General features: G+C 47.3%; 1 protein-coding gene across 1 annotated transcript in view; it reads left to right on the top strand.

Annotated features, from left to right (window-relative positions):
- The first annotated feature begins 3,973 nt into the window (after nucleotides 1-3,973).
- Nucleotides 3,974-11,993, top strand: part of SNAP25 (synaptosome associated protein 25) — a 67,803-nt gene continuing 59,783 nt past the window's right edge. Inside the window, exon 1 of the mRNA XM_067294657.1 lies at nucleotides 3,974-4,060. The gene's annotated coding sequence lies outside the window, so the exon portion shown is untranslated. The remainder of the gene's footprint in view (nucleotides 4,061-11,993) is intronic.

Raw genomic sequence — 11,993 nt, 5'->3', positions numbered from 1 at the left:
CAAGGCAGCGGGAGGTGGGATGAGCGATGGAAGCCCAGACTCACCAGAAAATTTAGCTCCGAGATCCTGTTTAAGCAGCTAGTTGGGAGTGAGGTACTAAAACACCTCTGGGGATCTGGCTCTGAGAGTGATCAGAAAATCTGTGGGGACTTCTCTCAGGGAGTTTATATTAAAATCATATTTTCAATTTCCCTCTCTGTTTTTGAGCATAATCCTCAGAGGAATCTTGGCTTGGCTTGAACTGGAGTGCCCTATCAGACCAATCCTTAAAAAAGCCCACAGCTTAACTGTGTATCTGGAGATCCTGAAAATGCAGGAAAAAAATGTAACTTGGGCCTAGTCATTGCCTCAAATTTAATTAGAAGCAGCCTGGAGCAAGCAGATGCAACTGCCACTGATGGTCAAAATTCAGTAGTTACACAAACGGCAGTGAAAGACATAAAGTAGTTATGAGTTGGGCATAAAGGGCTCAGTCCTCAAACTGCTCCAATTGCACAGCCTTTTGCAGATCAGCATCTAAGCATCTAAGTCTGGGAAAATGCAGAAATCAGAGAGGCTATGTTCAGCGCCAAAGCACGAACACTACATTTTTCCCCTCTTTTTTTTTGCTCTCTCTCCCCTAATTCAGTTAGAATTTCTTTCCGTTCTACATACTTGAAGCACGAATGAACAGTACTTGGATAAACAAGGTATTTCCTTCTACACGTAAAAAATAGAAATGCATAGGAAGGTGGAGGGGTTCAAGGCAATCTCTGTATTACAACTGACTCCAGGAGAACCCAGGAATTAACAGCCAGGACCTGACGGCACTGCTAAGCTTTTTGGTGTTTTGCCTGCCTAGCTCCTTTACAGCATAGCTTTGCAGCATGCAGACATGTGTTTTGGAGGCTGAAGGTGAATCTGTCAGCAGCCAGAAAGCTCCACTGCCTGCAAGCAGACCTCGAACTGTGGACAAAGCAAGGGCTGTAGTGTCCTTCTTGCTAACGGGCTGCAGGCTCTGCCTTCACTGCCCTCCTTCGACTCTCTGCCAGTAACACAGGACCCCTGCTCACACCATGTGATTTACACACAACAAAGCACATTCGGTGGCTCATTATTCACGGATTGTGCCCACATGTACTAGTTGTTCAGCTTGTTGAATATTTGCCTGAATAATTAGGAGGGAGCTGAATCATTCTTAGACCAAATTCCAGTTTTATCTCTCCTCCTACTTCATTTTTAGGCTTCACTTCTCACAGCTCTCCTGTACATAGTGTGAAATGAGTGTTTAAATACTATCAGATAGAGTCAATAAACTCGTTGTGTTTTTTCTTTTTTTTTAATGCTCAAATGGTGGTGGAGAATCTGCTAAAATTGCTTAGTAGCACTTATTGCGACAGAAATCCTAGGGCTGTGGTGCAAAAGGCTGCCCTCCTCTGCATCTCCTGGGATAGAGGCATCTGCCTTCCTAAACAATACAAAATATATTCCTTCCCTTACTCATATTTAAAAATAACTGTAGGAAAGACAGTTGTTCCCATGAAGCTTAACGGGCAATGTTCACAATCTATTTAATGATTCTGCCCTATTTTGTTTTATTAAAATATGTGATTTCTGCTGCAGCAGAGCTTGAAAATTAATCTTAAATTGAATCCAGTTTTCTCACTGCAAACCTACCAGTATCTCATCCTCCCCCTCCTTCTTTTTTCATCCCTTATCCCTCTTTCCCTAAGTTATGCTGCATTTTACTTTGCCATCACTGCAATTTCCTCCCAGACTTTTGATAAAAGGAGCCAAATTCATCCCTGCCGATATTCTGAAAATTCTTCTCAAAGGCATTTTTGGGCTGAGTCCAAACCTAGCCAGGATTTTGCAGTGCTGGTGACTTAATCAAAACAACAGTTTATAACTTCTCTTTTGCTTCCCTTATCTACTGTTAATATGAATTATTAATAAGAACTAGTATTGCTTTCTTGAAAATCATACTTCATTTCAAAACCAGCTATCAGACAAGCTGTCTGACTGAAATTTTCTTTTTAACTTTTCATGCATACCAGGAACTTGCAAAATACAATGCATGCACATGGACAGCCTGGATTTCAGACCAAGACAGAGTCTGAGATTTACCTTGCCATCTGCAATGCATAACTAACTGAAGTGCTGGCTACTACTACCCCATGCACAAGCTGTCCAGAAAAGGTTTGCTTTCCCAAACTGCCATTTACGGTGCTAAATATGTTGCCTAATTAGTCTGAAGAGGGCTGTTGTTGCAGACCCTTCACCTAGGCAGGGGAGCAGAGGGGATGTCTGCACAGTGTTAATCTTACATTGTTAGTCTGTCTTTACAGCCCTTAAACCTGACAGGTTCTCTCCTTCCCTATGGCTTTCGTGTGCACGGCTCATTAGATACTGTAATGCAGTAGGGAGCCCCTCTTGTCTGAGAAATCCTTTGTTGTATATTTAGCAAACTTTTGACTGCTTCCTTCCAAATCAGACTCAAGGACATATTTTTGTAGGAGAGGGTGAGAACTGCAAAGCATGATCTACGATCACGTTTTTCTGTGGGGAACCACAGAGCAGGGGAGGAGGAATCACCCGCAGTTCTCTTTCTTTCCCCCCCTTGCTTTCCCTCCCCTTCCCCCCCCCCCATCAAACAACCATAACACGAGATGAACGCACTCCAAAATACAGCTGCATAGCCTTCCTCTCTCTTCCGGTTTTCCCTGCCATGGCAAAAGGGGAGGAGGGGGGGAAGCCTGATTAGGATAGAATTATCACTAATATGGGACTGGTGTTTTGACTCTGTGTCATCCACAGACTATTTAGAAAAGCCTGTACACGTAGTGTAATAATTAAACATAGCCAGTGCTCAGTTATTGCTCACAAGAGCAGCTCAGACAGGGAAAAGAGGGAGACATCTCCGCTTGTCTGTAGGTCTGGATGGTTCCATAAATGAACACACGAAGCTTGCAGAATGGAAAGGAGGTGATAACTGAGGTTACAAAATACAGAGTCACGCTTTAGATTCAATCCTCATTCTTCATTAAAATCCCCACTAAATAATACTTCTTTCAAAAATACCTTTTGCATGAAACGAAAGGATTTCCTCTCCATTAAAAATCATACTAGAAATAGCTCCATTTGCTCCAAATTAGGTATGCTCTGAGCGAATATTTTAATTAATCCATGATCAATAACCCAGGCTCTTTCCTGGAACAGAATTACCGTTTTCCTCCTCGGCAGCAGTGGGGTGTTCTCGCTCTGCTGTGTGTATGCACGTACATGCCCGGGCTTTTGTTTGTTTTCTCTCTCTCTCGTTTGTTTTTTCTCTCTCTCTCTTTTGAACACGTCCCTCGAATGATCAGACACAACACATGTCCTTAAACATGGATTTCCTTGCGTTCGGCTGCTCTTATTTGGTGGGGGGAGGGGGGAGAAGGGGGAAGGGGGAAGGTGGGAAAAATCCGTTTAACACACCCAGACCCCTGACAGGATGCTCTGAGAAAGAAAAAGAGGGAGAGAAGGAAGAATTCACACATAAAAATAGAAGCCCACGTAGATTGGCCATATATGGAGTACCGGGGACTTCAGAGGGATACCCTCTTCGGACCACCCCTTTGGCGGAGGAAATCGCTGCTGCATGATGCCCCCTTTCCCCTCCCCCCGGCGGCTCACCCGCAGCCGCGCTCAGCCCCCAGCCCCCGGCCCCGGCCCGCGGGCGCTGAGGGGAGGCGCGGGGGCGCCGGGGGCGGCAGGGCGCCGGGCGCTGGGGCCCCTCCGGCGGCGGTGCGCGGTGCGCGGTGCGCGGAGCGGTGCGCGGAGTGGAGCGGTGCGGCAGCAGCGATGACTCAAGCCCGCCCGGCCCGCTCTGCCCCCCCGCCCGCTCCCGCCCCCCCGCCGGGGAGGGCTATTAAAAGCTGCTGACGTAGGAGCGGACGGCCATCTTTGATGAGGGCACGGCTCCCGGTCCATTGAAGAAGGAGACCCGCGGAGGTCAGCGGCGGCTGTCCTTGCCTCCCAGCTGCGGCACCGACCCACCGACCCCGCCGCCGCGGCCCGCCGCCGCGCTGCGCAAGCCGAGGTAAGGGTGGGAGAGCACCGGACGCGCCGGGCGGAAGAAGGGGGGGGGGCTGAAATTAAAAAAAGAAAAAAGCCCCAAACCCCCAAATTTAAGACGGGACCTGCTCGGCTTTTTGTCTCCAGCCTCCCGGCTGCTGCAGGGATGAAGGAAGGCAGGGAGAGGGGTGTAATGCCGCTATCAGCTTCATAGCCGGCTGCAGCCAGGAGAGGAAGCCGGGCTCTGCCTCTCCGCCGTGCCAGGCGAGATTGCGGGAGGTCGGAAGAGAAGGGGAACCCGGGGGAAGTGGGGGGAGAAGGGGAGCCGCCGCTGTCCGTCGCGGAGGGGGCGGCGGGGGCTGCGGGTGCGCTGCCCTGAGCGGCCGGGCTGGGCTGCTGCCGCCCGGGGCACTGCAGCGCCGTTCCCGCACCGCGCCGGGCGGCGGCGTTGCTTCAGCACCGCGGACAGCGTTTGGGGGGGGTCAGCACGGCAGACAGCGCCCGGGGGACCCTCCGTTCCGCCGAGCGCGGCCGGCGTTTCAGCACCGCGGACAGAGCTCTAGGGGGGTTCAGCACCGCGGAGAGCGGCCGGGCGGTGCGGCTGCCTCGGACGCAGCCGCGCGCGGCCGCGCAGCGCGACGCGGCGCCCTCCCCGCTGGCAGCGCGCAGGGCTGCCCGCGCCGCGGAGGCGGGAGGCGAACGTGCTGCAGCGCCCTGCGGCTCCGCGCCTCCGCCCGGGCTGCCCTCCTGGGCGAGCTCCTGCCATTGCGTACGAGAAGCGGCTTCCCGGATTTAAAAGCAGCAGTGCTCTCCCTCTGGGACAGGACCTCGGACAGAAATAGTTGTGTCTTTATGTGTCCCTCCGCAGCTCAGACGGGGTAAAGGGAGAAAATAAAGAATGGAAAAAGCTTCAGTTCCTGAAATTAAACGGCGTTTAGCACTTTGGCCTCTATCCCTGCCCATTCGCGGGTGGAAATGAATTTGTGTAAGGGAAATGGGAGAGTTACGTAATACCCAGACCGCGGGCTCGCTGCGGGGCGGGTGGCTGCGAGCGGGGCACCTGCGGCAGCCCCCAGGGCTTCCCCGCGCCCGCAGCGGCTCCGCGCTCCGGGGCCTCGGCGCCCACCCCTTCTCGCCGGCAGCGCCGCTGCCCTTTCGGCGTCCCGAGCGGAGCGAGGGCGCAGCGTGCCGCGGGCGCAGATGCCCCTGCGTGGCCCTGGGGGCTCCTCCAAGCTCGGGGTGGAGGGGGTCTTTCCCCCGGGCCACGCTGCGGAGCGGTGCGAAGTGGAGCGGAGCGCCCCGCCTTAGGTAACGCGCCACCCGGGCTGCCTTGGTGCGGCCAGGCTGGTGCGGGGGGCAGCGGCAAACCCGCACCGCACTCCTGGCCCCGACCCCCCGTTACCGGCAGTTTTCCGTCCAACATCCTTTCCCCTCCCCTGACACCCCAATCTCCCTCGATGCAGCTCGTTGCCGGCAATGTTGGCAACTTCGCAGGTTTTTGCGGGGCAAAACCGGCGCTCGGTTGAGGAGAGAGAATGGGCTTGGGAAAACTTCCCGGCTGGGGGAGAAGGGGGAATCTGGCTGAGCGGCCAGGCATCGCGCTGCGTAGCTGCGTCAAACGAGGGCCGCGGGATCTGACAGATTTACGTGCTTGGCTTGAGTAATTGCTGCTGGTCTCGTTCCCAGCTGGAAAGGAGGTGGCGGGGGGAAGGTCTGCGGCGGAGCCCGGGGGTGGCGGGGCAGCGCGGAGACAGGCACGGAGCAGCCCTGCACCCGGCGGCGACACCGCCTGGCCGCTGCTGGCCCCGGCCGCAGCACCCACAAGGACGTGGGAACACTGCAGGGACCCGAGCCCCTCCGTTGCATGGCTCAGCTTGCCCGGGAAGGTCAGCGAGGCAAGGGGAAGGGAAGGGGCGGCTGGTCCCTGCAGTTCCGAAGTGCCGGGGCCGACTGGCGGGGCAGTGGGTGGGGAAGGGGAAGTGTCTGTGTCCCCTGCCCCATTCTAGCTCTGAGCAACTCTCCCATTGAGCATGGCAGCAAGGGGACGGTGTGTGGGGCAGCCACCTCCGTGAAAGGCCAGGGAAGGGGCGGGGCCACTGCGAAGGTGAGTGCTCCCGGGGTACAGACTCCCTCCTGGTGTCCCCAGCTCTCTGCATAGCCCTGCGTAGCAGCCAACGAGGCCAGTCTAGGAAAAGGCAGTGGTGGTTTTCTTTTGCCTCTGCACAGTGCAGAAAGGGTCAGCCAGGAAGCCGCTGCTGGAGACTTTAATGCCCAAGATGAGTCGGAGTAATCAGAGCCAAAGAGACGACAGGTGATCAACCAAAAGTGCAAGCAGGCCTGATTTGCAAAAGCGAGAGCTTGAGGCTCCCACTGAAGTCAAGAGGATGTGCAGAACCTCAGCAGATTACGAAACAAAACCCAGTCAAATAGCAAACTCCAAATCAATATAGTTTAACTTCTTAAAACTAACTAGAAAAATAGAGTAGGGTATCCAAGGGCACTCAGGACTGGGCTCATTGAACTCTTGAGCACAGTACAATAAAGAACAGTGGAATTCAGCCAGTGCCAAACACTTAAAATACACCTAAGGAGACAGTAGATTTATTGCACTGGACATGATAGCTGCTCTGCAGTAAAGACCAGATCCACAGGCCTCTTCAGGTCAATGGAAAGCTTTTCATTCATTTCCGTATGCTTTAGGCATGACTACAAAGAACAAGACTAAATTGTTATGGCAAATAAAGCATGGTCTACACTTACTGTTTGTACAAAACAAAATACTTTCCTACCACTATGAACAACTTCAGCAATTTTTAGGATTGTATGTCACAAGACTGCAGCTTCTGCATATGTAGCAACCCTGGGGGAAGAATGGGAAGTATACGGCAGAGTGTGGAGTTCACTTTGTTAACTATTTCTTCTCCCAGGAATGTAAGAAAGCCTAGAAGGAGAAGAAGCTAATTTAGGTTTGCCTTGACCTGTTGTCACACAACTACTCTTTCTCTGGTATTTTTTCCTGGATCTCTGCCTTAACTCTTTATAACATAATCGCATTGCTTTCATATGCATATATGGCTTCATATATATGAATACACACACACACACACATTCATTTTAGGGTTTTTCAGGGTTATAAGCTAGATAAAAACATAAAAATATGGCCTTCAGCTGGGCGACAGCATTTTTCTATCTGTGAAGCTTCATCCACCACTAAAAATGCAGTCACCTTTGGGTTGGGAGAGTGCCAGGTAATCTGTAACAGTAGAATTGTTCAAGCATTTTAGAGCATGTAATGGAAAGAGGAATAATGCATTGCTTGAGAACTGCAGCAGAATGCAGCCAAGCAAGTCCCAATTACCTCTGGGAAGCTGGACTTTGGAGCAGGCACCAGGGCTCACATATCTGCTCCTGGGAGAGTTGGATTTAGTTTGTCAAGGCCATCAGTGGTCAAAGGATAATTTATTTCTTTTTTAGCTCATCATTTCTGAGTGTTAACTGATATCTGTGCCCTTACCTTAAATAAATTCTGGTTTTCTTCCTTATTGACCTTGTAGATTTAGCCCGCTGCATTGTATTGCAACAAGCACTTCTCCAAAATGCACATAAATTTTATTCCTAGTTCTTGTCTATCACCACTTTGTTGCTCCCTCCACAAATACTTACATACGCACTTCCATCACTAAAACCTGCCTCTCATCTGTTGATAATTTCCAATATGCTGTCCTGCAGCCTATTGGATTTTCTAGGACTTTCTTTTCTACCAGGCACAAAGACAAGTCAACTTCACAGGCTCAAAGTTGTTCCTTTCCTGCTTTATACAGGACCTATGGCTAATCTGAGAATCCAAAGTGGAAACTTTCATTCCTTTCTAGCGCTACTGGGTTTTAGTGGACTATTGAAAGCATTTGGGCCATTTGTCTTAGTATTTTAGAATGAAGTTTAGCTTTGCATTTGCTCTTTCATTCTGTTAACTTGCTGTTTCCTCCTCACCTACCTCCTCTTCATGCTCACCTACAGTCCCCTTTTAACTACTGTTAAAGAGTACTATGACATGAACTTAGAGCATTAAGATCCTGACTTGAAGGGAGATAACCATGGCCTTCTGAGTTTGATTATTCCAAGGAGTCTAATCCAAAGTCAGTTGAAACCAAGGAAAATACTTCCACTGGTGACAGTAGACTTTGGATCAGGCTCTGAATAAGCTCACCAGTAAGTCTGTGTGCTGTTAGAGATCAGCGCAGGGCATGGAAAAATAAATAGCATTCCATACCCAGCAATGGGCAGGTACTGATTAGACCTGCTGTCCAAGAGGAAACTGCATATCATTTTCTAGGACTTGTAATAAAGGCAAATTGTAATGAAAACATTTAGCAGGTTAGGTTTTTCAAAGGGAAACAAAGTGCTCTGGATATGTCCCCTCTGAAATGTACTGATACGCTGTAATTCCAAAGAGAATACAATCTTTGCATTATAACTTTTCTTCTTATAGTGAGAGATGTGTATCTCATTCACTGAAGAAAGTTGAATTCTAATAAAAACAGGAGGAAGGAAAATATTAAGTAATTAATCATGGCTGTTTCAGCTCTGAAAGCTGAAAGTTCGTGCTGACCAATCTAGGTTTTTGTCTGGCTTTTTAAAAGGAAAAGATTTATTTGAAAAGCTAACAGTGCTGAATCTTGCATTTAAAATGGGATTAAATGTATTACTGGGTCACATTATCAATTGGTGTGAATTAGCATAACTCAGTGGTGCTACACTACAGGCTGATGAGCTCCTGTGCTGGAGGCTTGTCGTTCATGTTTTAAAACAGAAATTGTTATACCTGCTGAAGGAGCAGATTTTTCTGTAAGTAACGTGAAATACCTTTCCCTCAAATCCTGTTTTTTCCAGTCTGGTTTCATTCATGCAGACTCTCATAGATCAAGTAGTTAGTCTGTCTTAGAAACGGTGACAGTAAGCAATGATGAAGCAGCAGAGGAGGAATACTGCATGTTATGATGGTATTTCAGGTTGGGTTTTGCTGCACTCTGCTGGTATATAGCATCAGCAGAACTTTATATGGTGTAAAACCCATGACTACAGCTGAGTTTTTCCTAGATGCACATTTCTGTATAGAAAAAGTCAGAACTGTATAAATGAATGTGTAACAAAATGAAACCTGCAATTTCAGATGCGGTTTAAATTCACAGACTACGCTTCCTAGCAGTAATAATTCATTTTTATTCTGAATCTGGAAGTAGTGAGAAGTTTTCCTGCATTCCAGTAAATACACAGTAAAATTATGAATCTTCCGCCAAGTCTTTTAAAGCAATATTTTTAACCCTTTGACTACTCAGGCATATTACTGGTAGAGCAGGAGTACAAAAGAGTTAAGGTAAAGGAAAGTCTCACTGTACACGTTTCTAAACAGAAAGAGGGGAACAGATTTTATACATTTTTATCATAATTGTAGTTTTCCTTGTGCTTTTCATATGACAAAATGATTGCGCCAGTGTTTACTGCCAGAATCCATGAGCAAAATTAGTTATCATAGTCTGTGCCAGTGCTAATAACTAAAATCCATATCCTAGACCATGATTATAGAAGGATGCTTCATGTATGTGATTTTTGACATTAATGCCCAATTTCCTATTTGTTACTCAAAACCTACCAGTTAAGAGGGAGGTACATATACAAATGCTCAGAACAAATACAAAGGCACTGCAGACTGTTTGCTAGGGCACATTTGTAATTCTCCATTGATTGCTCCCATCTACCATATATTCTCATAGCCTATTCTCACTAAAAATCCCAGGTTGCAAATTTCCAAATGCTTTCCTTGTCAAAGAGACTAGAAGACTAGCGTGGAGTGGCATGAAAACTAAAGGCTATCACATCATCACATTACACCTCTGGTGTTTGTCGTGGGTTATTTATTTGTTATAATTACTGTCCACTCCAAGGAGAGGAATTCTGTTTCTGAGTTGCAATACAGTTGTACCAGAGGAAGTAATTTTATTTTTCAGATAAGCCAGTTATTTGGAAGATGGGCCAACTGTTCATTTGGTTCATTCCCCTCTCCTAGAAATTACAGCTCACACCAGAATGGCACGCAGGCCAATTTATTGATCTGCCTGACAGAGGTAAACATACTTCCTCCAGCTATTATAAAAAAACAACATAAAAAAAAAGTGTACATCTTCAGAAGAGATGATCTGTCAAAATAGTATTACCACTCACTGATTTTTTTAAAAAACAGGAACAGAAGTATTTCTTGCATATCTGAGCATCTTTGAAAAGAAAAGGTACTAAAATTAGTATCAATATGCTTTAGATTCAAATTGAAGTTTTCTTTCTTCCCCCTCCTTTTTAGTATTTTTGGTTCAGTCTGGTCCCCATTCACATCTTTAGAAACCTCACCATTTACCTCAAAGGGATTCAGATGAGCATGCATTTCTGTAGGCATCAGGGAATTGCTATTTGATTCAGTTCAGCGTTGCTTCTGCCTGATATGCCTCCATGCCATACACACACACACACACACACACACACACACACACAGAGCCCGCTCTTGGAGTTCAGGATTGTCTGTGCTGCAGAGTACTGACCTAGGAAGTGACTGACAATGTTAGGAAAGAAACTTCTGTTCTCTATTAGGCACAGACATCTCTTAGGAATAATTTGTTCTTGCAGAAAGCAGTAAGAACACTATTGCAATTTGTGTGAACTAGAGACGTTCAGTATAGACATTTTAGCTACAGACATTGTGGTTTAGTGATTAAAGCACAGGGTCTGCACACAGAATATCTGGATTCAGGTGCAACCATCACATGCTAAATAAATGTACCCTTTGACAAGTTCCTCGATTACCTTCATCTACAGAAGAAAGAAGTGAGATTAAAGCAGCTTTTAGTTTGTGGTCCTCAGCTTCAGATGCTGAACAGGTATCTTGTACCTTTGAAGGGATATTTTTATATATATATTAGGGCATAACAGTCTGCGTTGCATCACGTTGGTGACTTAAAAATTGATACCTTCAGAATGCATCATCCTCACAACGTAGGTGAGTATCATTCACCTTCAAGCCTTCAAGTGGGTGTTACGTATGATTGCTCCTTCCAGATTTGTGAAAGGCTTGGCCGGAAGGAGCAATGTAAACCTAGAGTACTAGTATTATATTCATGATAGCAAGAGGAGAAAGTGATCTCAGACCAGACAGTAGATGAAATGTTCACACATTTGATCCTGCTCTCACGGCCAGGCATAACACAATCCAACTAGTCTGCCAGAGCTGTGCATTTTGCTAGAGCTGCATTAAGCCTGTGTACGGAAGACAGGGACCTAGCCCTGTCTATTCAACAGTGCAAGTTCCAAACTGATAATGTGACAGCTGAATATACAGCTTGAAGATGTTTTGTGAATATTTGAGCATTTCAGCCAAACATTTGCTTTTCCTGAGAGTATTCACCTAAGTGACACTCAAGTATGTGAAAAGCCCTCAAGAAACAAACTAAGGTATGCGAACCCAATTAAATTGAAATTCACCACTGACTTCTAACAGCCGTTCTCCCTAGAGAAGCATTTGTTTTATTTGCTCAGCTGTATGGAAACATGTATTGGCTGCCTAGCCTTTTGAGGGTTTTCCTACAGGTTTTTGCCATTAAAAGCATGTTCTTGAGATATGACACCCATTTTTGCAATTCCTGAAAATATGTGTCTTTTATTATATCAACAAGAGTAGCAGAGACTGAAAGGCCGACAGCAGCAAATGGTTTTAAGATGGTGCTTGATGAATTCATGAAGGGGATTATATGACGTAGCTGTTGGTGGTCACAAGAGACTAGACTTGATAAGGCAGCAAGTCCCTTTAAGTCTGATGTTCCTAAGAGGGTTTTGTTATTTTAAAAAAAAGTGGGGGGGAAGGGCCTGGATGACTCTATGCTGTGGTGGAGGCCTGTCAGTTTAGTTCATTTCAGAGT

Source organism: Apteryx mantelli, chromosome 3 (genome assembly GCF_036417845.1).
Source record: "Apteryx mantelli isolate bAptMan1 chromosome 3, bAptMan1.hap1, whole genome shotgun sequence".
Taxonomy (NCBI): Eukaryota; Metazoa; Chordata; class Aves; order Apterygiformes; family Apterygidae; genus Apteryx; species Apteryx mantelli.
This window is presented reverse-complemented; position numbering and strand designations above follow the sequence as displayed.